This window comes from Miniopterus schreibersii, assembly GCF_964146895.1.
Source record: "Miniopterus schreibersii genome assembly, chromosome: 6".
In the NCBI taxonomy this organism is placed as follows: Eukaryota; Metazoa; Chordata; class Mammalia; order Chiroptera; family Miniopteridae; genus Miniopterus; species Miniopterus schreibersii.
In genome coordinates, this window is record NC_138107.1 from 86,197,842 (window position 1) to 86,224,297 (window position 26,456).

Consider the following 26,456-nt stretch of genomic DNA (forward strand, 5'->3'; position numbering starts at 1 on the left):
ATTTGGGGCTATTGAAATAAAGATGTAATAGATATCATACTACTTTTTTATCCTTATTTTTAATGGAGTATACAAATGCTAATGTTCAGTTTTGTTTGCTATTTACTGTGTGAGAGTTTAGGTTGAACTTTTGGTTGAAGAGAATTTAGGTGTGTGTAATAAAATGCCTTAAAAAATAAATAGATTGCCATAGTTTAGTGAGGAAGGGCCATTAAAGAATTCTTATCTCAGCAGAGTGCTGCTTCAATGAGAGCATAATGCAATGGTTTATACTGTCAGAAATGATTGACATTCCAGTAGTTGAAGAACTGATCTCAAAATAGTATTGAAGAAGAGTCTGTGGGCTGATTAGCAGATTATACATCCCTGGTCAGTGTGGCTCAGTTGATTGGGCATCCTCCCATGCACCAAAATGTTGCCAGTTCGACTCCTGGTCAGGGCACATGCCTGAGTTTTGGGATTGATCCCTGGCGGGGAGCATGCAAGAGGCAGCTGATTAATGTTTTGCTCTCACATCGATGTCTCTCTCTCTCCCTCTCCCTTCCTCTCTTCCTAATATCAATGAAATATATATATTAAAAAATGACAGATTATATAAATCTTCTAGAATGAAACATGTTTAATGCCAAAACTATAATTTTCATAAAACCTAGTGGTCATGCTGGGGAAGAAATGTTACCTCTGCTCTGTTTTCATTGGTGTCATTCACTGGCATGTCTGTGAATACAGAGCTAGTGTAAAAGGTGTGGCTCTTGCCCTCAAAGATCTTACATCCAGGTTGGCATGGCAACATGTCAGACAGTTAGAAAACCTAAACAACTAGGTGATAGGAGAAGTTGGCCTGGGTTCATACAGGGTAATCAAAGGCAGACTTCACATGCTTGTTAGACAGTTGTTAGAGGGAAGGGGAGGCTCTAAGAGGGTTCCAGAAGAGGGTTCCTCAGTTTGATGTCCTGCCCTCCCTCCTTTCTGCGGCTGGTATGTTAGGCCTCTGGGTACGATTTGTGGCCATTAATAGTAAGCCTTGAAGATCATTAGGGAATTTCACTCCTTGGCCAGTCAGCTTGTTGCTGTGGCAGTCCAACATTAACTGGAGTGTTGCTTTGCTGCCCATGGATGCGCATGAGAGGACCCATCAGATTAAACTCCCATTTTCCTCACTGGCCCAGTGTGGACAGTCATAGCCTAAAGCCCTTTAGTTGAGGTGGTGTGCTTGCCTTTGCCTGGCTGAATTAAAGCTCTTTGGTACTCTTCTATCAATCTGACCCCATCTGCTCCATGTCTTTTAGAAGTTCCTCAAGGGCACATTACTTATCTTTGTTTTCTGCAGGTTGTCTTTTTACTTTATATTTGTTTGATCATTTTAATGGGAATTTGGGAGAGAGAGTAGTAAACACATAGGGCTCATTCATCATCTTGAATTTATTCTGTGTATTATGTTTTCCCATTTTACTAAACTCTCTTAATAGTACTAATTTCATTCAGTTCTGTTGGGTTTTCCAGATGGAAAATTGTATTATTTGTAAATATAAACAGCCTGGTTGGAGTGGCTCAGTGGTTGAACATCGTCCTGTACACCAAAAGGTTGCAGGTTTGATTCCCGGTCAGGACACATACCCAGGTTGCGGCTTCCATCCCCAGTTGGGGTGCGTCTCTCACATCGCTGTTTCTCTCTCTGTCTCTTTCCCTTCCTCTTTCTAAGCATGCCCTCTGGTGAGGATTAAAAAAGAAAAAAAAAATGTTAAAAAAATTAATATAAGTAATGATTTTGGTCTCTTTCCTTGTATGCGACTTTTTTCCCCCTGTCATAATACACTTCCTGGAATTTCTAGAGTGATATTGAATAACATATTGGTGGACATCTTTGATTAATTCTCACCTTAGCCAAACTGCCTTTAGCAGTGTTGGTTTTAATTACTTTCTGCATATTGCCAAATGGCTTTCTGGAAAGGTGGACTAGAATTGGAGTGTGCTCATCACACTCCAGTGTTGAGTGACCATAATATTGGAGTATTAGGAAGGCTCTTCTTATTGGTGGTTCTGTCATTTTAACATTAAATTTGGGTTTGGTCATTTGTTATTTCCTTCAGAAATTCTGGAGTCCACGAGAACAGAGATGGCCTAGATTCATATATTGTTTTTTTAAAAAAACCACATCTTTATTGATTTCAGAGAGAGGAAGAGAGAGAGAGAGATAGAAACATCAGTGATGAGAGTCATTGATTGGCTGCCTTCTGCACGCCCCCTACTGGGGATTGAGCCTGCAACCTGAGCATGTGCCCTGACTGGGAATCAAACTACGATCTCCTGGGTCCTAGGTCGATGCTCAACCACTGAGCCACGCCAGCCAGGCTCTTATATCTTTAATCCTGTTAACACAGTTACTGTTAATCTTGGCAACACAGTTTTTAGTGGAAAAATGTATGGGCCTTGGAGTCAGATACCAAATATTAACTCTATTACTAATAGCCTGGTAATTTTTGATAAGCTTAACTGAAACTCTTTGAGCCTTGGTTTAATCATTTGTAAAATGAGAATTTTACTATTTCTCAGAGAGGCTGTGAATGTGGAGTAAGATTCGAAGTGGGCTGTTAGTAATCAGAAATTATTAGTTCTTGCTCCACCTCTTTTCTCCCCTGTGGCTCATTAACATACTAAGGTCATTCTGAAAGAATTAATGAGGCTTTTGGTAGACTTTCATTTTAATCAGAGATAAAGTTTTACCTTTTTTTCTCCCATTTTAATTTTCAAATTGAAGTCAGATCATTGTTTTTACACATCTTTTTAATAATTTATTTTATTCCAGGTTTTTAAAATTTCTTAATGGGTAGAATATAAATAAAATTACAACAGCAATGTTAGCAATGTCTAACATTTATTGAGCAATTATTACTATGTGGCAGCCAGGTAATTAAGAAAGTTTGTATATATTTATGTAGTCTTCCCAACAATCCTACTTTATAGGAAACCGAGGCACAGAAAGGTCACCCCCATTTGGGAGTGCGACCCAGGCTACACACCCTTGCAGTCTGACTCTGGAGCTGTAAAGGTTACTGCTGCTGCCACTGGACTGCCATCATGGTCTTTTGAAGGGTTTGTTCCCTTTATTGTGCTTTCCTAACGCCCATTCTATTGCCAGTTTGTTTGTGTAGATAGATAGATGTAGAAAAAATAATATGGGTTTTTGAACAGGCTAATTATTATGAAGTTAGATAGCAAGTGCCAAATACAGAACATTCATATCTGTTGAATATGTAAATTCTAATCTGTAGCATTAAGACTTTTTCCTTACTTAGGCAGTATAATTTCACTTATTCCTCCTTGAAATTGCCACCCATTTCTGAATCTTTTATTATTTTTGTAGAACGCTGATTTAACTTTGTCCTAGATTATTATAAAGTCTTTATTATTGGGATTTTGAAACATTATTTTATTTTATAAAACTGAAGTCTATACCCGTTAAACAGTACACCCCACCCCTCAAGCTCCTGTCAACCATTGTTACAATTTCTGTCTCTCTGATTTTTGACTAAGAGTATCTCATAAGTGGAATCATACGGTATTTGTCTTTTCATGACTGGCTTATTTCACTTAGCACAGTGTCCTCAAGGTTCATCCATGTTGTAGCATGTGTCAGAATGTCCTTCCTTTTGTTGATGTAAGAACATCCGTATCTGTAGAAAATTTTTGGTAAGAGTTTATTTGAGCCAAACAGAGGACGCACCTGAAAGCAAGATCTCAACATACTGAGAAAAATGCTTCCCAGAATGACAGTCTGCGGCTTCTTTTATATATTTAGCATTAAGGAGGGAATTAAGGAAGGTTACATGCCGGCAGGAAAAAGCAAGGCGGGGATTGGGTTTCAGGATAGTTAACAAGATCATATGTTCTCTTGAGGGTGGTCATATTTCTGTTTCCCAGGGGGCTGAAAAAAAAGGCATTTCAAAGATGTGTTAACCTAGATGCACAAAAACAATGGACAAGATTTGCTTAAGGCAAAGGTAACCATTTACTAGGGAAGTTATAGGCCTCAGGTATGACTACCCACCATGACCTGCCCAGGTAAGAGTATATGATCAAATCACCCTGTGAGGTTGCTTTTGGGTAGATACATTATAGAACCCCTCTTTGTCCATACTTTTTAAGGCTGAATAATATTCCATTGTATGGATATACCACATTTTGCTTATCCCTTCATCTGTTGATGGATACTTGGGTTGCTTCCCTGTCATTATTTGGATATTTTTTTCAGTATAGTTCACACCAGTAAATTCCCCTTTCTTTGGCCCAAGTTTGAGCTCTCTTTTTTTGCTTTGCTATTGCACTGTCTTCTTAAGATCCTACACTGGCTTTGTGTTGCCAGGAATCAGTGACCCAATCAAGATTCTCTCAGCTCTGCCCCAGAGCACTTTGCTGGTCAATGGTTACAGCATTTATCTGGTAGCATTGAAGTATATCTATTTCCCGCTCTTCTTCCACTCTGCAGGGAGCTCCTCTGGGCAGGTACAGGACCTCACTGGACTTTGCATGCTAGCCTCCAGCCCTTGTCTGTGCCTGTGCTGCGCACTCAGTGAACATTTCTTGCTTGAGTGTCCCCTTGGCTGCTTTCCTCATTTCACAATTCACTTTGGACTCTCACAGCTAAAATTAACACACATCATCTATGATTTGATGCTTGTTTTTTTTAAAGCCTTCCTAAACTTTGCAAATTTCTTCCTGAAAGTCTGGATGCTTCACTAATGAAGTGTCTGAATTAGAACTAATTTACCCCAGCCTCCATTGAGCTTAAGTGTGGCAACTGTTGAGGCTGCCTTCACTTTTGTCTCAGAGTTTACATAGACCATCAGATTGTAAACATAATTGGTTTATTTAATACAAGCAGTTTTTTGATAGTCTCTGCTCTTTCCTATTTTGTTATTAATTGTTGCTTTTCATGTGGTATTAAAGTATTTGAATCCTAGTAAGGAGAGTAGTTATTTAGGTTCAGCTTCCTCAGGATTATGTCACTTAAGAGGAGGAAGGGCAGCCCTAGCCAGTTTTGCTCAGTGGTTAGAGCGTTGGCCTGTGGACTGAAGGGTTCCAGGTTCGATTCGGGCCAAGAGCACGTACCTCGATTGCCTATTTGATCCCTGGCCCCGGTAAGGGCGTGTGCGGGAGGCAACAAGTAGATATATCTCTCACATCGATGTCACTCCCCTTCCCCCTCCCCCTCTGCCTCCACGCCCTCTCCTCCTCTCTTTCTCCGTCTGAAAATCAATGGAAAAAATATCCTCAGGTGAGAATTTAAAAAAAAAAAAAAGGAGGAAGGGCAGAGAAATGTCTTAACTCACATAAAAATCACATATAATTTGTCTCTTGGAGCTCAGAGGTTTTTTTCTCCCTTTAGAAATTTCAGAAGGGTACCTCTGATTCATGTATAACTGTCCTCCCAAAGTTTAAAAAAAAAAAGGTTCTGAAAAGTTGGATTTTAAAGTTAGAAACAAGTGAGAGTGAATCTGTGCTGGGCAAAACTTACTGGAAGGCTACATCTGAAAACCTGTCCATTTGTGCTTCAGGTGAGACAAAGGATGTGTGCAGAGGGTGGGGCTGGGGTTAGGTATGTCATTCAAAGGATTTTTTGTACATTGGAGACTTCAAAAGACTTCAGAAGTATTTGCAGAAAATAATTTAGAATCTTTAATTTCTAAATTATAAATTTAGGAGTGGAATTTAGGAGTAAGGGGGTTAAGTACCAAGGGATTAGTTCAACAATTGCTGATAGGGTGTCACTAAATCATGTGGATGCTGCCCTCAGAGAGGTTACACAGTGTAGGAGGGGAGCAAAGCCTTATCCTCTAGATTTTAATGAGTTTCATGTGCCATCTTGAAACTCATTATGCCATCATGTTTGGATGGTAGGTGTGTTTCAGGCATCCAGAAGAAGAAATTTTGAGTTAGGAGTTACCAGTGGTCACCAACATTTTCAGCATCATAGTCTTCTCTTTATTATTGTTCCTTTTTGCCTCAGAAATTACTGTGATCTTATTAATGGCTAAGAAGTTTTGTTCATTATAAGGTAATGGTATTAATAGCTCCTGTTTGTTCTGTGTAGTTGACCCTTGAACAAGAAGTGACTAGGGGTGCCAACCCTGCCCCCCACAACAGTTGAAAATCTGTATAACTTTTCACTCCTCAAAACTTTACAGTTATCCCTTCATATGCACGGATTCAACCAACCGTGGATTGAAAACAGTGTGGTTTTTTTTTTCTATCTGTGATGGGTTGACTCCTCGGATGCAAAACCCACAGATATGGAGGGCTGACTATATATTTAGTTATTGGAGGAAATCTATGCATAAGTGGACCTGCGCAGTTGAAACCCATGTTGTTCAAGGGCCAGTTGTACTTAATTATATGCTTCCTGTTGAGCTCAGTGAGGGAGAGGATGGAGATGGAGGAGAGGATCTGGTCGTGAGCTCCAAGGAACCCCAACATTCCCGGTTAGGCCATGCTGCCCAGAGGAGACTGAGAAAGAACAGTTAAGAGGGAGGAAGAAAGCCCACAGGGAGCTCCTGCTAAAACCTTACAAGGATTAACTCATTTAAAACCTTCAACTGCTCTGTGAGATAGGTACTATCATACTCCTAGTTTTACAGATGGGGAAACTGAGACCTTGAGTGGTTAATAGCATATCTCTAGTCACATAGTGAGGAGCAAGTGACCCAGCCAGGATTTTTGAAGTCAGGCATTCAAATCCAGAGTCTCCCTTCTTAACTGCTTCCCAAGTTTACAAGTGTTACCACACCTAGTTATAAGTTCAGCCAAGAACAAAGAAATGTGATAGTCTGTGTAACTTTATCTTAGGTAGTTGCATAGTTCTCAGTACATGTTTTACACTTCATCTTAGCCAGCAGGCTGAAAACCGATCAGTACATGTTTTAAATATTGAAAAATAGCTATGGACTTTGATTAATGGGTTTTAAACACGTAGGGAACTCAGGACCTGTTTGGGAATCTAGTCAAGCTTTGTCATTTTACCTGTCCCCTTGCTGAGGGGCTTACCCAAGACCTCACTGGAGCTTGAAGTTTGGTCTCTTGACTCCAAGGTCAGAGTTTTCCCCACTGCACATTGCCCTTGGAATGCATTTTCTTTTACGGACAGTGTTGTAAATGAAAATTAGGTAGAGTTGAAATGAATATGTAAGATGCTAAAAATGCACTCATCAGCATCACCAATAACCTCCATGGAGCCACATCCAAGGTCTCCATACATTTTGACCTCTCAGCAGACCCTCTCCGTCTGCTATGAGGACTTCACTCCCTGTGGGCTTTTTTCTTCCTGACTGTCCTTTCTCAGTTTCCTCTACCTGCTCCCTACGTTGGCCTGACCGGGAATGTTGAGGTTCCACGGGGCTCACCACCAGACCCTCTTCTGCATGTCCATCCTCTCTCACTGACTTGCCATTTTCTGTAGTTAACTCATCTTTATGTGGTGACTCTTAAGTTACTACCTCTAGTCCAGACTTCTCCTCTGAGGTTCAAATTCATGTGTCCAGCTTCTTACTTGACCTTGACATTTGAATGTCTTACAGATAGTGCAAACTTAACATTTCAAGTGGAACTGCTTCCATAGGCCCCATCCATAGTCCCCTCGTCTGTCCTGTTCTGCACCTCAGTTATTGCCAGCACGAGCTGGCAGTCATTCATGATGATAACAGTAAGAGCTGACATTTGTTGAGAGTTTATTATGTCCCAGACACTTCCTTAAAGGCATTGCATGAATTAACTCAATCAATAGTACCATCTATGAGATAGATGACGATAGTAGTAATAGTAATAAGAATAGATTACATAGCTCCTAGTACATACCAGGCACTGTTTTAAGCATGTTATAAATACTAACTCATTGAATTCTCACAACAAATCCATGAGGTAGATACTGTTACTATCCCTGGTTGACATATAATGTCAGCAACAGAAACACTGAGAGATTCACTTACTCCCCGCAGCACTCAAGGTCCCTTGGCCAGTAAGTGGCGGGTGGAGTTGGGAACACACACAGTCCCCCAGAGACTGAGCATGTGCATTGTGCCAGTACTGCATTTTACTGTGTTTATCCCTATTTTACAAACAAGGAGGCAGTTCCTATATTTCCTCTCCCACATTCAATCAGAAGTTCTGATTTTAACTCCAAGACATACCCCCAGGCTGCTCTGTCCTCCCTCTGCCTAGTGAGCATCTTAGTTCAGACCACCATTGGCTCGCCCTAGATCACTGCAACAGCCTTCTACCTGTTTTTTCTGTTTTCACTTCACCCCCTTCCATCTCTTCTCCATCGCAGCAATACTGGTCCCGAAATGAAAACCAGAACATTTCAGTCCACTGCTTAAAACTATTCAGTGGCTTCCCACTGCACTCAGAATTAGATATAAGCTCCCTTTTGTGGTGTACAAGCCCCCCCGAACCCTTATCTTATGCCCTTGTTTTCCACTCTACCACACTAAAGTCTTTCCTGCCTCTTAACCCTGGCACAGCCACCCCTCATTGGGAAGCATCCCACCCCCGCTATCACTTCTTTGGTCTCCACTGCAGTCCCTTCTCAGCGGACCTTCCCTCATCACCCCTTGTAGGGTTCTTTTTTCTCCACACAGCACTAATCACCAATGGCAGTAACATTATTATTTATTTCTTCCCTTTTGCTGTTGTCTCCCCCCCCCATTAGAATGTAAACTCCATGCAGGCTAGAGCTCAGTAAGTATTTGTTGAAAGAAATAAATACAGGTTCAATTTTAGGCTGCATTAGAAACCTAACGTTTTCCAGTTGGAAAATGTGTTTTGTGTTCCAGAAGAGCTGAATCTTATGTAGACTGGAACACAGCCTACCACTAAGCTGTGGAATGCTTATATAGTTCTGCCACTTCTGGAACAAAGACTACAAGAGTCCTGGGATATTTACATCTACAATTTCGGTTACTTCACTCTTCAGCTTAAAGCCTTTTTCCTCATGCACCACAGAACTTGGACCTTGTGAGACCACTGCTGCTGAAACCATGGTGATGCTGGCGTTTTTGTGGATGGTGGAAAGGAGTGCTCACCCACGGTGAAGGGCTGCGCCTGACAGTGTTGGGACATGTCCCTGCTTGTGAAAAGCTGTTAGGTAAGCTGACTGTTAAGGCCGCAGTCCGACTCTCACTAACTCACTCTCCTGGCGCTTACTTACAAGTTGAACACCAAATGAAGACATCTGGAAGCTCAGTCAGGACTTTCTTTAGCTCTTTCTTTTTTTCCCTCTTTTTAAAAAAAAATCCTCACTGAGGACATGCTCAGATAGAGAGAGAGAGAAAGACAAAAAGACATCAACATGAGAGAGAAACATCAATCAGTTGCCTTCCATACTTGCCCCGATCAGGATCGAACTCACAACCCAGCTATGTGCCCTGACTGGGAATCAAACCGGCAACCTTTCAGTGCACAGTGTGACACTCAACCAACTGAGCCACTCCGGCCAGGCTTTAGCTCTTTCTTGATGCCTGCCCTTTCCCTCTGTAGCTCTGTCACTGTCCCTAGGGATTCTTCTGGAGCCACCTTGGATGTGCATCTACTTTAATGGAAAGTTTTTTTACTTCCTTTAGTAACCAATTCTCATCATGGGGTTCAAGGAATTTTGCCTCATGAGAATTTCTGTAGTAAGCAAAAAGATGGAGTTTATGCTAATTTTACATAAACAGGCAATAACTGTTAGCACATTAATTAAGATCTTGTTTGTAGTTCAATAAATTATTAGCTTATTTAGGACTCTTGACTTCCAAAGAACTGTCATTCTGTGAAAGTATTGAATGAGGGTGGGCCCCTGCTATGAGATGTAGGAATAGCCGTCCACAAATTCCAGATTAAAGCTGGATATCTCTCACCGAGCAGGAGTAACAGCTGTAATGAACTTGGGAGACCTTTCTTCTAAAGCAACAAAAACAACATGTTCTTAGTTGACAATGGGAGGGTAAACATGACCCTAATTAATGACTGCTTCAGTTGTTCTGTGGTCCTAAGCTCATAATTTAGACAGGTAACAGTAAATCAGTATAGATGGGCCCAACTTGCAAAACATGCCATAGGATCTCCTTCCCACAGCAGTCTTTGGATTAAAATTTAGAATAACTGGAAGTGATGGGTGTAAAGCAGCACTTTCTCTGCAAAAGTACTGAGGTGTTTCTCTTAGCAAATAGAGAGGGCCTAAGTTATTAGAATCTACAGATAATTCTTTTACCTGGCTTTTCTTGGTCCTGAATGTCACCTAGAATAACCTGCAGTCAGGGAGGTCAGGGAAATGAGATTTGTTCTTAGACACTGAAGGGTATTGGGGAAAAATCTGTTGGGATTGGAGCCCAAGTACATTGTGGGTTAAAATGACTTTTATGGACTAGCCTGTGTAGCAGTGATAATGCTTATGACATTACCTCTTTAGAATTATTTAGTCACGGCTATTAACAGACATTAACTGTATAGTGTGTGGATTAATCAGGGAAGTTTGCACTAGGACCACCAGGAGCAAGGATTGGAGGCAATACAACTCCTCCTACCTGTTCTCTGTTGCTTTTCCAGCTGTGAGAGAGCTCAGTGTAGGATCTTGTTCTGGTGTCACACTAGGCTTGGTGACTTTCTGATGGGCTGGTGAATAACTTTTGGCTTTTGTGTGGAAGCTGTTGCTCTGCATTTTGAATACAGATCTGATACTAGGATACCTTGGATGATTCTCAGGCTGTGGAGAGTTCGCTTCAGCAAGTAGATATTTAGAAACTACCCACAGCTTCCTGCAACAGTCCCAGGTGTGTGGTTACCAGAAAGGTCCCTTCTTTTCTTTTTCTAGCAACAGTAATCTCTGGTCTTTCTGGGCCATCTCAAACTTTGCTTTCTTCACTCAGAGACCATCCTTTCAGCTCTGCCCCCTACTTCCTGGAGTTCCCCACTCCCTTTGATCCTGGAGCCCTAGTTTGTGGTGGTCCTTCTCAGCAAGAGGCAGAGGCAGAGGCAGAGGCAGGTGTGGGCTCCCTATCTCTCATGCTAAATTTTTCATCCCAGGAATGGAGAGAGAGAACTTCAAGGGATCTTAAACCTGTTGATTTTCAGTCAGGTGGACTGCGCTGTATTTGCTTTAGATGAAATATTGGAAGGGTAGGGTCTGTTTTTGCAGCACAGCTCCTTTGAGACTCTATAAGGTATCCAGTCTTCATGTATAGGACAGTGAGCTGTATTGACACTGCAGCTTCATAAAGAAATGACCAAGTCCAGGACCTGACCTTTTCCTTCAGTGGGTTTGGTACAGTATATTTTGGAGGGTTTAGAGGGGAAATGTAGAATAAAACACTGGGGTTTTTTGGCCTTCATTAAATGTGAAATGATCCAGCACTTTTCAAAAGATGTTTTTATTATTGAAACTAAAAGATGGTGTTTATGCTTCTGTTGATTGAATGGATTGAAATGCTTAATTTTTAAAGACATATGATGCTTAGCTCTTTCCTAGGATTTTACATTGATAACTTTTTGTCTCATTTAATTTGAGAAAATTTTATATCATTGGTTTAGAAGAACAGTTGCTTTGACAGTAAGAGTTTTTCTTGATCATTTTACCTGCTTTATTACTTTATTTTGTTTTCTAATAGATGCCAGCAGGTATTTATTTGATTCTGATTTTTAATTAATTTATTTTTAATTTTAATCTCTCCCGCCTTTCTTTTTAGAGAGGGAGGAAGGAGGGAAGAGGGAGAGAAAGAAAAAGAAAAACATCGATGTGAGAGAGAAACATGGATTAGTTGCCTCCCGTACTTACCCTAACTTTGGATCAAACCTTCAACCTAGGTATGTGCTCTGACCTGGAATCAAACCCTCTACCTTTAAATGCACAGGATGATACTCCAACCAACCGAGCCACACCAGCCAGGGCTGATTTCCCCCCCCCCCCCCCCCTTTTTAAACAGCTAGTTGAACAAATACTTGAGGGCACCATGTCAGGACTGGTGAAAAGTGAGGAGATAAATCAATCTCTGTGTTAGGGAGTCGTGTGGGTGAGGTTAATTTTTTACTTAGACTGGGGGTAGGGGCAGAAGACTAGACATGGTTTTTTATGATGAACAATTCATAATTGTTCAGAATTTAAATCTTATATATGTTTTCTACCATCTAGTTGAAACTTTTTATTTTTATTTTATTTATTTTTTAATCCTCACCCAAAGATATTTTTTTCCATTGCTTTTCAGAGAGAGTGGAAGGGAGAGAGAGGGGGGAGAGAAAAACATCGACGTGAGAAAGAGACACATCGATTGGTTGCCTCTGGCACACGCCCCGACCAGGGCTGGGGATCAAGCTACAACCGAGGTACGTGCCCTTCGCCGGAATCGAACCCGGGACCCTCCAGTGGGAGGGCTGACGCTCCTGACCCAAACCAGCTAGGGCTAGTTGAAACTTCTTAAAGATAATGTTAAGTTATATATAAACATGATTTAGCTTAGGTGTGGTAGAAAGATGTGTTCTTTTCCCTTCTGTGTTATACTCCAATCTCAATGCCATGGGAAGAATATAATAGAGTTGGTACTAATATGTTTAGAAAATACTTCCCAGCCTAAGTATATGATACCCTGTTTGCATCCATGAGGAGTGTCTTTAACACATGGCTTACATCATACAAAACTTAGTTTTAAATGACTTCATTAGTGTTTAATTTCAGAAAGTTACGTTAAAAAAAGAAAAATGGAGACTTTCCCTCTCCTAGCCCAGTCATTTGGCATTAGCATAACTGGGACAGTATCCGTGGCCTGTCTTCTTTCCCTGCCCCTAGAATGGTGTGGGTCTCCTTGTGATCTTGCTGAGACATACAGCAGACCTATTCATTCTCGTCCAAAAGGTTCTCAGATGCAGCAGGCAGCTGTGAACACTTGATACTTGCTTGGCTTGGAATTTAGCATGTGTACGTCTCTACCTAGGAAGTCATTCCTTAGCCTAGACCATAGGACTGTTATTTCAGATGGTGCTGTGGAATTAGGTGATGCTTCTTTATGACCAGGCTAAATGTGAGGCATTTACCGTGTGGGTGGACGGGAAATGCATCACAATAGATGTAAGGGTTTGACTGTCTCAATAACTAGGGAGTCAAAATTGATCATTTAGTCAGTGAGAAAATGGCACATTTTTCTTACATACTCTTTCGTTTCCTTTTATTTCTCAGCTTGAATGTTTGTTGTTGAGAGGTAGGCCTTGGTGTGAATTTTAATTAGAACTGTAGTACATCAATCTTGTGGTAGCAAGCTCAATGTAATATGAATGCATTTAAAGAAAGGAAACCTTATGTATTATAAAATGAATAACTGAAGCCATGACAAGTGCCTGGCACTATGCTTTTATGCCATTGTATCTTTTTTTTGGAATTGCTTTTTTATTTTTGATATTTTCCACTGGTCATTTGTTACCTTATCCTCCTTGGTTATTTAAAGTCATCTTTTCTTCATCAGGAATTTATTTTCTTAGCTTTTTGGAATAAGTGGCTGTTTGAATGTAGATTGTATTTTTATTATGAAAATTTGTTTCTTAAAGAAATTCTTCAGTGAAATTAAAAACTGCTTTGCGCCAATGGAGGAAACCATGGTGAGGAGGAGTCCCTACAAAATTTGATTTCCCTCTTAAATGGCTTCCTCAGTGCCTCTGTAGCTACAAAAGTTGTTGGCAATGTCCCTGCTGGCTACCGGGACAGAGCTGAAAGCCCAGCTGTCCTTAGGAAGGTGGCCACAGTCGAGTGATTAATTGAAGATATGATTTTGTATTTGAGGCCCTGAGCCATCTTTAGGTTGGCAGGAGACAATCTTACATTCTAATGGTATTTGAAAGGTGCACTTTTACCATGCAGTGCACATTTTAACTGTTTAAATTGGAAGAGAAAAACACTGTCATTTGTCACCTAAATTAGAAAGTCAAGGATGTATTTTATTCGTAGATTTTCCACAGCTTAGCACAGAGGCTAGGATGTAAGGCACTCAGTATTTGTTCAGTGAATGAATAGATGAACAGATATATGGATAAATAATTGGTTTTTATTTTTAAAATATTTTATTTGAAAAGAAACAGTAGTGCCATGCTGGGCGTGGCTCAGTGGTTGAGCGTCGACCTAGGATCCAAGCAATTGGGGGTTCGATTCCCGGTCAGGGCACATGCTTGATGTGTGGGCTCGATCAATGACTCTCTCATCATTGATGTTTCTATCTCTCTCTCTCCCTCTCCTTTCTTCCCTCTGAAATCAATAAAGATACATTAAAAAAAAAAGATTATTATTTCTTAAAAAAAGAAAAGATGAAAAGAAACAGTAGCAAATATAATAAATCTGAGGGGAAAAAATAGCTAGCTCGAATCCTTCTGCTCCGTATGCTTTAAGTGACTGGGAGGGAAACAGATTATCTCATCGGACCAGGCAGAGCTGTCTCAGCTTGGGAATGTTCTGGGAAGGCTATTCTGAAAGGCAGGAGGAGAAAGAAACAGTGTCATTTGTTTCCATGCATCTTACTGGTATCTGAGAGGTAACTCAGACTTTGGACTCCTAACTTGAAGTCCTGCCTAACTTCCTTATTTACAGAACCAGTGAGGTCTGGTTTCCCATCCTGGTGGTTGTCTTTCTGTCACTCCAAAGGAATGGCAGGGACAGGTGACAGCATTCCACAGGTAAACGGGAGGCGGGGGCGGAGGGCGTATGTGGCTCCTGCCTTGTTTGTTGACTAGTCTAGTTGAGTCACGCTCTTTAGGAAGAAGGGGAAAGGCGCCTCTGTTTGATCGGAGCTCGTGCTGGACCATACTCCTAGGCCTTCAAGAGTCACTTTTACTGAAGTGCCCTTAATGTTAAACTTTATTTGTGGTAGCTGCAGGAAATGTGTCAGTCCTGCTGTACATTCATGTGAGATGGTCATAGACAGTATCATTTCCACCATCTGATGGCCCTCTAGTGCTGCAGTGTTGAAATTTTTTCAGAATTTAATAATAGGGAAAACACTGTCTTTCCTGGATAACTAGGCAGTTTCCTCATTTCTGATAAGATTTCTGTAAGACATTCTGAGTCTCCTTTTCCCCTGATTGCAAGCCTATGTAAGGCCCAGGTTTTGTGCTTAGTGTTAACATTTTTGCTGTCTCCTTTTTCTTAACTGTTTTTCTTTTTATAAGATGGTAAATAATGTTATTTTATTTTTGTATGCACTTTTTAAATTTTTTAATCCTCACCTGAGGATATGCTTATTGATTTTAGAGAGAGGAAGGGAAAGAGAGAGAGAGAGAGAAACATCGATTGGTTGCCTACCAGGGATCGAACCCACAGCATGAGCCCTGGCTGGGAATGGAACCCACAACCTTTTTGGTATATAGGACAACGCTCCAACATCTGAGCCACCTGGCCAGGCCTGTATGCACTTTTTATAAAGTGCTTTAAATTCTTTCTGGAGAGAGTTATGTTTTTACTACATTGATTAAAACAACAGTATGCATTCATTACTAAGTACTCAGTTTCAGTTTATGCTTGTTGGCACTACAACGTCTTTCAGCACTAACTCCAGTTGATTTTTCTCACTTGTTTAGTCCATGGCCATGCTGAATATCTCTAAAATTTAGGTATACAAATGCTATTTTAAGACCTGGATATTGTAGTATAAGAACTGGAAGGAAATAGAATTGATTTGTTTCTTCAAAAAGCTAAGCTTTTGATAGATTGACTGCCTTCTGAGAACCTGGGTGATATAAATCATTGCCTGAACCCCAAGTCTCATGTTCATTATCTCCAGCTATGATTATAGCACTTAATTGAAATGTGGTTTCAGGGCCGATTTGGGTCACTATCCTTTTTCCTGCTACCCAATGTCTACTCTTCATTTGAAGTAGCACTGTTTTCTGGGAAGAAGGGTTTACTCCACTGATCAGATAGAAACACAGTGGAGATTTAAATTCTACAGTTCATTTTCTAATGTTTTATTTGTACAATTACTCATCAGTACTATGAATTAACTGAATTTTCATTCCTTGTTAGTGTTATTGTAACAACACCTGTTGGAAGCAGGGATCTGGATCCCACAGGGATCCAGGCCCCTTCCCTAATGAACCCCATTTCATGTCAATCCTATCTCAATTTTGAATTCTTTTAGCAATTTCATATAGAGGACATTCTTAGTACATGAAAATCTGTAGAGATGTGCATCTGGAACTGCTAAGGGGTAGTGAGTGGTGTGAGTGGGTCCTTATCTAGCTTATTTGATCATCATTTTGCTAATTTTTAACTATCTCCCACATATGGTTATGAAAGGAAATTTTTAAAAACTTGAAACATTAGGTCTGGCTACATTCAGTAGTAATGGAATCAAAATAAGCATTTCCAGGCCTTTGGTGATGGTCCACTTATTCCTTGATCTGTATAACCAAATTCCTGTGGAAAACAACTCTGTGGTACAGAATGTGACAAGATTTGGCTTGTGCTCTGAATCTTATGATTTCTCAGTAGCATAGCACAACTGATAATTTGTTTCTAGTAATGGACTATCTACTTCATCTCATTTCCTGTCCATGGGGTTTCCTATGTCATATTTCTTACTTGAGTTTGATTTCACTTTGAATCTATATGCTCGTCATGGATTTTTTTTGGTGAGTTATATGCACAAGGGATAGTACTATATTCCTAAATTATTCTCTTTAATTGATGGAAGCACCAGTAAAGGTAAGCATTGTGTTCTTCAGTAGGCCAGTCATCCTTCAGAACTAATTTGTTAAGTTCAGATTGGTCTCATCATTATGAAATAAGCTCCTGCCTTTATTTCCTTCCCCACTGATTGCCTTTCTCTCTAGCCAGCCCTAGCCTGGCTCTTGTGTTGCCTGCTTGTGCTTCCCTCACCTTTTGGGTATCCCCTGCTTTGACTGCTTACCTGGTTTCAGCACTTGCTCACCTTCGGGATGACTTCTGAACCCATACCTGATGATGATAAATGATAGAGTATGGAGCGCTCCTGGAAATGAAGCTGACCAGGTATTTTGGAAACCCTCCTGCTATAAACGGTAGAAATATTAGAGAAGATAAAACAAACATTCTTTGACCATCTTTATTGCAAGAAAATGAGAAACCCACAGAGAAAGAGGAGTAAGTATTCCAGAGAGAGAGAGAGAGAGAAAGAGAGAGAGAGAGAAGTGACACTGAGGAGACCTCTGCTGATACTAGGGACCTAAATTTCAGGGAAACAGTTTCGTCTGTACCTCCCTGAATAGGGTACAGGTGCGGAGAGAACATCCATTAGCAAAGGGCGGAGGCTTCTTCATAATTTTAAATGAGAAGTCTTTTTTGATACTCTTGGGTTTGGGATTTGAATTTGTGCTACCTGCGTGATCTGGAAAACCTCAAGCTGAGAAACTCATCTCAGTGCTACTGGGTCAGAGACACCCAAGGGCTTGACAGAAGTAAACACAGATCCCTTCTGGAACAAAGCCACCTGCAACCCACTGGTTATGAGCTCTAGAATGCGAGCAAAATATAAAAATATTACTTAGGAAATGAGCCACCATGAATGTCACCTTAAAGTCAGTTTTGATATGCCATTTGTTCCATCCACTTATCTGTTAATTCCTCACATTTTTATCCACCACTTATTATATACTAGGTACTACTCTCAGTGCTATGAGTTTGCTTCCATAGGTAGATTGTGATCTGTTTAAGTTCAGGGACCAGATGTAGTATTTTTTTTTTATTAACTATATTATCTAGCCTCGGGCTGGATACTTGGTAACTGTTTTATAATATTCTTTTATTGTTGCTTGACTAAAGCATGTAATGCCATTGTTATGAGGAAATGAAAATATTTCTGTCCAAAAAGGTATCATGGTCATTATGTGAGAGTTATGGTGAAATGGGAAAATACTATTGCTGGCTCTTTATGATGTAGACTTCTGCATCCTGCTCTCTCCGTCCTGATTGAAAAGGTGATTTCCAGCTGCTGTTTCCTTTACGGCCTACGACTACTCATTCATTCAGTGCCAGGTACTCTTGTAAGTGCTACTCACCAAGCTGGGATGCTCTCTGTGTGTTGATTATTGAATACCTCACAACTGCTTCTCTCTGGCCCCAAGCACATATTCAGAATTGGAGATATGTCCATTTGTGTGGGCACTGGGTCATCGGTAAGCTTGGGTCCCCTGCTTCCCTGCCCTGCTGTCTGCCCTAGTGCATGATCTGGGCATGCTTACTGTGTCTGCTTTGTCCGTCTATTGGCCGAATGTCGGGCACACCTGCTTAGTTACCATCAGAACCAGGAAGGAATCAATGGAAGTTATCCTTCCCATAAAACTCAGTTGAGGCTGGGCCATAGCCAGGACTCTTGGCTGTATATAGTTGCTGGCTGCATTTCAGCTATCCATTTGAGCCCTTTCTGTATGGAAAACATGGAAATGCCAGGGGATTATTTTTGCAAGTAAAATAGATGGCAGCAGATATGAAAACATTTACTCATCATGATGTAAATTGGTGTTTTGTTTTCATTTTAGTTGAACAGTATATAGGTATTCATGAAAATATTTGGCTATAAAAATTAAAAATAAACTGTCATTATCTGTTACAGTGCAATTCAATTTAGTTCTTTGGAAAGAACTTTAAGTTGCAAGTTAAAAAAATTACTAAAGTTTATGTTAATATTAAAATAAGCTTCAAAAGTTTTAAGTAATAATCCAAAAGACATTAAAATTCAGATTTGCTATATCAAATGTGTCTGCTTTTGTACAGATATAGTAATTTTTAGGAAAGTGGAATGTGGTAGTGGAACTAATGTGCAGTTGTTTTGCCACATCCTTTATTTTTCTCTGATAGATACTTCTGTTTTTTTCTTTTTTGTAACGGAAGCTGTTTATATTTTGTATTTCTTCTGTAGTCATGACTAAGAGTATAATTTCTTCACTAATCTAATCTAAACTTGTTTATTCTTGTATATGTGCTAGACATAACCGGTTTCAATTTCCTGCATTGCTGTGCATCTGTGAAAAGATCCTGTATTACTGGTATCCTAGTAAACTTTAGCATGGTGAGATCACCTGAATACTACTAAAGGGACACTGGCAGGAGCTTGGGGGACATTTTTAGCTACTTGCAGCTCTGTGTTGTAATGGTTAATTTCAAGACAGATTTTATTATATAATTTTATTTGATGTATTTACTGTCATCCAAGACTATAGAGTTTTAGATGACTGGAACTTGGCCTTCTAAGAGCCCCAGAATTTCAGCCCTTTCAATGGGAAAAATTCCAAAATATACAATTTTTTTCTTAATTAGAAGATAGTGGATATACTAGAACCTGTAGTGTACAATTCAGGGTCCTCTCTTTATTTCATGAGGACATACAGTGATGCTTTTGGAAGGAGTTAGCATGTTGGCCTTCTTCCTACATTTAAGTGCCATTTATTCAGCAGATATTGAGTTCTTTCCTAGGTGGGAAGATTCCGTGATCAAGGCATATTTCCTGCTCTCAGAATGTTCACAATGTTATAGGAAAGGTAGACCAGACAAAAAAATCTCAGGGAAGGCATTTGGGAATATACAGGTTTGGGATCCAGATAGACCTGAGTTCAAATTACAGGGCGAGTGAAGTTGTATTAAACTCTGTCTAGCATTTGTGGAACCAGAGTTATGATTGCATGAGTCTGTTTATCTGCCTGTGGCAGTGGAAAGATTTCCTGTAGTTTACTGTCCTATAAAAGAATATAATTTATAACATCCTTGGGGAAGCATTTTTATTCTTACATAGGATCATTTGTCTTTCAGGGAAAAGGTTTTTAACACCATGTATGAAATAAAAGCACTTTTATTCGATTGAACATACATTTATTGACTACCTTGAGAACAGGCATTTGAAAGTCTTTACCCTTCAGTAGCTACCAGCCTATCTGAGAATGTAGGGGCCCAAATACTTGTCATATGGTAAAGAGGTCAACGAGCAACTCACGAAAAATAGAAAAATTTACTGTTTTCTGCCTTGTAATATGCCTTGTAATATTTTTCTTGATAGCTGGACACGATGTGCCGATTAAAAGGAACTGCCATAAATAGGCTTTTAGTGATTTGGTTGTAAGGTATGGGGAAGCATTCTGCAGCCCTATGATTCCATCTCAATTTGTGTGTGTGTGTGTGTACACACATTTTTTTATTGAGGTGAAGTGTGTAACATAAATCTTGCCATCTTAACTGTTTCTAAGTACACAGTTCTGTAGTGTTAAGTATATTCACATTGTTGTACAACAATCTCCAGAACTTCTTATCTTTCAAAACTGAAACGCTATACCTATTAAGCAGCAGCTCCCCATTTCTGCCTCCCCTCCCTAGCTCCTGGAAATCACCATTCTACTTTGTTTCTATGAATTTGACTGCTCTAGTTTCCTCATATAAATGGAATCACACAGTTATTTGTCTTTATGACTGGTTTACTTTATTTAGCATAATGTCTTCAAGGTTTAGCCACATTGTAGTATTTGTCAGAATTTCCTTTTTAAGGCCAAATAATATGCCTTTATATGTATACAGCACACTTTGTTTACCCATTTATCTGGTGATGGACCTTGGGCTGCTTCTACCTCTTGGCTGCTGTGAATAACGCTGCTATGTACGTGGGTGTGCAAACATCTCTTCAAGATCTTGCGTTCAGTACTTTTGGTTATATACCTTACGTTAAGTGGAATTTTGGATCATATAGTAGTTTCTATTTTTTTTAGGGTTGGTTAATGCCTCAGTCACCTCCCATAATTGCCATTTCTTTTTTGTGGTGAGAACATTTAAGATTTACTGATTTAGCAACTGTCAAGTATGTCATAGTGCCATTAACCATAATTACCGTGCTTCACATAGCATCCCAAGAACTTTGGGTCTCAGTCTTTTAGCGCACTTTGCCTCTGGACTGTCTTTTTGTATTTTCCTCAGTTTCTCCACCCCCTCTTAGGTATGACAAGTTGGCTAGAGTGGGCTTCAGTTGGACATTTCTCTTCCCCCAGATCAGTTAGGCTCTGGTTAAATAGTTTTTATTGAGGGCAGGCCTTGTTAAGAACAGAATGCTCTGGTGTATTTCAAAATGGCTCCTTTCGTTCTTCCCCTGCTGGAAGCAAGGGATTGTTCTTCAGTATTTACTGTGAGGACCTGGTGCCCTCCTGGAGATAAAAGTCACAAAGTCTAGGGGCCCCAATGGTTGGGGCCCCCTGAAGTTTTTGTCTCTCAGACGTGCCCACACTGAGCCTGCTACAGTTCATCAGTTACAGTTCAGGTTTCCCTATGCCGGGATGGTTTAACTTACTGATTTGTGCTCTGGTAAGTGTAATTCTTTGTACTAGCCTTTGGATACCTCCAGTTTTTGCCCTGTGACTCAATTCTGTTATGTATCTAAGAAGAGTTGATTTTTTTCTGGGGTTCCCCCCCCTAAATCCTCACCTAAGGATATTTTTTCCATTGCTTTTCAGAAAGAGTGGAAGGGCGAGGGGGTAGAGGGGGAGAAAGAGAGGAGAGAAACATCGATGTGAGAGAGACACATCGATTGGTTTCCTCCTGCACGAGCCCCACCTGGGGACCAGGGATTGAGCCTGCAACCGAGGTATATGCCCTTGGCCAGAATTGAACCCGGGACCCTTAATTCCGCACGCCAACACTCTAACCACTGAGCAAAATGGTCTAGGGCTGTCTTTTTCAGCTTTTAACTTATTAGGATAGAGTTGTGATTTTCAGGTTTCTTATATGCCAGACTGGAACCCAGAAATTCAGACCTGCCCTAGCCAATTTTGCTCAGTGGTTAGAATGTTGGCCTTCCGACTGAAGGGTCCCAGGTTCGATTGGAGCCAAAGCATGTACCTTGGTTGCATGCTCAATCCCCAGCCCACGTTGGGGCGTGTGCGGGAGGCAACCAATCTATGTGTCTCTCTCTCACATCGATGTTTCTCTCTCTCCTTCTTTCTCTCTCTTTCTCTGTCTCTCTCTTCCACTCTCTCTGAAAAGCAATGGAAAAAATATCCTCAGGTAAGGATTAAAAAAAAAAAATCCAGACCTAATGATTTTATTTATTTATTTATTTATTTATTTATTTATTTATTTATATTTTTAAAATATATCTTTATTGATTTCAGAGAGAGGAAAGGAGAGGGAGAGAGAGAGAAACATCAGTGATGAGAGAGTCGTTGATCGGCTCCCTCCTGCATGCCCTCGACTGGGGATTGAGCCCGCAACCCGGGCATGTGCCCTGACCGGGAATCGAACCCTGATTGCCTGGATCCTAAGTTGATGCTCAACTGCTGAGCCACACCTGGCCGGGCCAAACCCAATGATTTTAAATTCTGTTCATTTTAGTTTCTGAAGGCTTGGAATCTAAATTTGTTATTTCTACTGACAAGTTGTGATATGACTTCTCTTTGTATGTTTGATAATTTTTTATTGTTAACTGATTTTTGGTTGTACCCCATCTTTGGGAATCCTTAAGTCCTAAATTGGGAATGTTTCCTGCAGACAAGATTTGCATTGCTCTAATGTAGAACCACAGAGGGCTAGGAATCTGGGGTAGTTTTAGTTTCCTTTGTGGCCCTGCTGAATGTGTGGGACTCAGTCTCCACACCTTAAAGTTGCACCAAGTTTGGGTATCTGATAGGGTGACCAACTGTCTGGTTTGCCTAGAACTAAGGGGTACCCTGAGATTGTTTCAGTGCTAACAACACTGGGACAGTTCTGGGAAACTGGGGCAATTAGGCACCCTAATTCTGATTCTAATGCTTATCTCAGCGTTTGTTCAGACAATTCTGGACAAATTTTTATCTTATATCTGCATTTGCCAGATAACTCTGACTTTCTTGTATGTTTATGTGTGTGTCATGTTCCTTCCTTGGAGATTTCTCATACTCTTCTGCAAGTCCAGCAAAGACTGCTGTGATTTACCCAATATCTAGTTATATAGTAGTGGGCAGGCCCTTCAGAGCATCCTGGAAGTGTAACCTGTAATTTCACTTTTCACTTAAGTTATTGAGAACATGTTACCATGTCACTCTATAGTCTTCTATAATATAATTAGTATTGTGTTTTATGTCTGTGCCAATATTTACTGAACCAGTATCCCATTTTGGACATAAAGGTTATTTCAGATTTTTCCCTTATAAAAATGTTGTGGTGGAAACCCTCCTAAATCTTTGTACAATCCAGGATTATTTCCTTATGATAAATTGCCAGAAGTAGAATTGCTAAATCAAAAGGTTTGTAACATTTTAAGTCTTTGAATTATATCACCAAATTGGTCTCTCATTTCTCTGTACCCTACATGACATTGGGAATTACTGTATTTTTCAGTCTTTGTCACTTCGATAAGTGAAATGTCCTCCTTTTTAAAGTAAGGCACATGACTGTTGATACAAGTGAGCTCATAGTGTTTCACCATTTAAGTTGCAGGTGTGGATTCACTCTTAGAAGTATCTAGCTCCCATTCTCTTGTAAACCAGTAATCCAGCTGTTTGTTTTACAGCCTCTGTGCCCTCCTTTCTCTGTACAGATAATTAGGTGTTCATGTTCTTAGAGCTGGCTATTGAAACCATGCGCAGAAAGTAAAGAGGGAGTAACTTTCCCTGAAAATGTACCTCTTTGCTGTTCTCTGAGCAGATAGGTGGACCCACGGCTTCCGCCCTGAATTGCTTTACTCGTATGGGCTGCAGTGTTTATCAGCCTAGGTTTTCAGGAGACCCAGATTCTGAGTGGTGATGTTGACCCAGGGTTTATAGAGAACCTCACTCAGTTCTCTGTGTTTTTTGTTTCCCTTTTTCTTAGAAGGGTGTTAGGGGCTATGTAGCATACTTAGTACCTTATTGAGCACTTAATTAAATTTTGTACTGCTGAGTACTTCAGGTGAGGTAAAAATTGGAGTGTGAGAGTTTGCGGTTTAGTATATATGATGAATTAAACAGAAAAATAGCTCTACCACGAATAGAGAAGACCCTTGCCATGTGAAGTCTGTACAGTGCTTCAGTGTACTACATCTGAAGGAGCTGGTGCTCTTCCGAATAAGATAGCTTTTCTGTGGAATGCATCTTTAAAACTTACAGTGCAAGTCAGTGGGAAAACGATTTGATACTGACACAGTTGTAGTAAGAACGCATCTTTGGAATAAGCCTTACCGGCATGTTTTGAGAATGTTAATACTACATATATATATATAGATATATCGAGATATATCTATATAGACATAATCATTATTAAGACATATTATTAAGCTCCATTATCTTTGCAGTGATAGTGTAAAATTTCCTTGTATGTAGTTGTTTCCCTACATATGTAGGTAGCCACATGACAAGAGATTGCTGAGAGTATTCCTGCCTTAAAAGGCAGTCTTGGAGGGCAAATTTGAACTAGCCTTTAGGCAGCTATTGAAGCTCATTAGGAACCAGTTAGAATAGCCTTAGACTCCATGGATATTTGTGGGTTGTGGAAAATTCCCCAGGGGAAGGAGTAACTGTAATTAAAGACAGGTCATCTTAGTTGCTTCAGTTAAAAAGGAGAGTAGAGTTCAGGATCTGTTGCCATCTGTGGAACAGAAGCAAATGGAGGAGGCCTGAGGATGGAGAGCGCCCCACTCCCTCTGCCTGCCAGCCACAGAGTGAATCTAAGACAATAGCTAACCACAGTAGAAAGCGGGATGTGTTTTTTTAATTCTCATCCGAGGATATTTTTTCCCCGTTGATTTTTATTGTTGTTGAGAGAGTGGAAGGGAGAAGGGTGGGGGGAGAGACAGACGTTGATGTGAGAGAGACACGTCGATTGGTTGCCTCCTGCATGCCAATTGGGGCTGGGGATGGAACCTGCAACTGAGGTATGTGCCCTTGATCAGGAATCGAACCCACAATCCTCCTGTCCAAGGGCTGGTGCTCTAACCACTGAGCAAAACGGGCCAGGGCCAGGATGTGTTTAATGCACGTCACCAACCAGGAAATTTTACTTTCCTTTTCCTTCTCTCCAACCCCCAGACAAGCCTGTAATCAAAAGCTTAAACTCTAGGATGTTTGGAATACTTTATTCAAAAGTTTCTACTGTGTTTTTCTTCCTGCTTTGCATTCATCTAGCATCTGTTTATTTTTTCTTCAAATCTACTTTTTACTTCAGATAGAACCATATTCTAAAATTTTCTCTTATCTCCATTTATTACCATTAATATGCATTTTCTTTGTGGATACCTGCTTAGTTTGAGAAGTAAAATGACATCTTTGTTACTTTATTGGGATTTTCTAGATTGGGACAGTATTCATTAAGGTTGTATATAATAATTTTTAAAATTCTTTCTTAATAATTGATTTTTTTAATTTTCCTAAAAATCTCAAAGGACACTGGCCTAACAGCTGACAGCTTGTTAAACCTATTTACTGTGAGATACATCATACATGTAGAAGTATATGTTAGATATATAGGAAGTAAAGAATAATTATAAGAGTGAACACTCAAAACTACCGCCCAGATCAAGACATGGAATATTGTGAGCACTGAGCAACACTCCTGTGTGTGCCCCTCTCCATTCACAGTCTCCACCCCCAGGGAACCACTACACTGCTTTATGTTTTTCTTGTTTTTAAATTTTTATTTATACTGTCTGTATGCATTTTTAACTGATAAAATTAGTTTTGCCTGTTTTGAACTTTATGTAAATGAATTAATATTGTAGGTGGTTTTTTATCATAAGATCCCTTTTGCTCAGCATTATGCTTGGGAAGTTCACTCATGTTATTCTGTGTAGTTTGTTCATTTTCATTGCTGTATAGAATTCTGCTGTTTGAATATACTGTACCAACTTCATTCGTTCAGGTTGTTTTCTGGTTTTGGCTAGTATAAACGCTGCTGCTGTTACAAATGCCTGCGTCTGTGCCCTGGAGCACTTGCGAAGACTGTCAGGAGCAGCATTGCTGTTTGCAGTGTTCACATCTTCATTGACTAGCTAATGAACCAAACTTTTTCAGAGCAGTTGCATTCTTATAAATTTTAACAAATATTTCTATCAAAATTTTGTACATGAAAAATACCTTCCCTAATTTATCTCTGGTCTCTAACATTAATTCAATTGATTTTTTAAAAAACCAAAAGTGCACTTTCATTCACCCCAATGGTGAATTTTATTCATGTCGGTGGAAAGTAGGAATCAGATAAAACAAACTGTAGCATAAGTGCTTTTTCTCAGGGGTACCATTGTACTTTAGTAGTCAGCAGAAATGCTTTCTATGTAGTTGTTATTTTGAAACACGGAATATTAAACAGCCATGTACTCAGTGGTTGAGATTTAATAAAATTGACAATTTTATTGCTGCATCAAGAACATCCTTAAGTGAAGCTGGCATTTCAAAAAATTCCGATGAGTACTGGTACAGTTGTGTACCAATGCCTTGATTGGTATTAAAGAGCTGGCAATTTGACCCACTATCCCTTTTGCACCATTGATACAAATTGTCAACAC

At 40.0% G+C, this 26,456-nt stretch overlaps 1 long non-coding RNA gene across 2 annotated transcripts in view; it reads left to right on the forward strand.

The window, feature by feature from the left end:
- The window catches only part of LOC308558229, a 47,912-nt gene that overhangs the window by 19,450 nt on the left and 2,006 nt on the right, over positions 1-26,456 (forward strand). Inside the window, exons 2-3 of one of the 2 annotated variants that reach the window (XR_013998969.1) lie at positions 8,995-9,136; positions 12,231-12,348. This is a non-coding gene — a long non-coding RNA (uncharacterized lncRNA). The remainder of the gene's footprint in view (positions 1-8,994; positions 9,137-12,230; positions 12,349-26,456) is intronic. The other variant, XR_013998970.1, reaches the window with a different exon arrangement.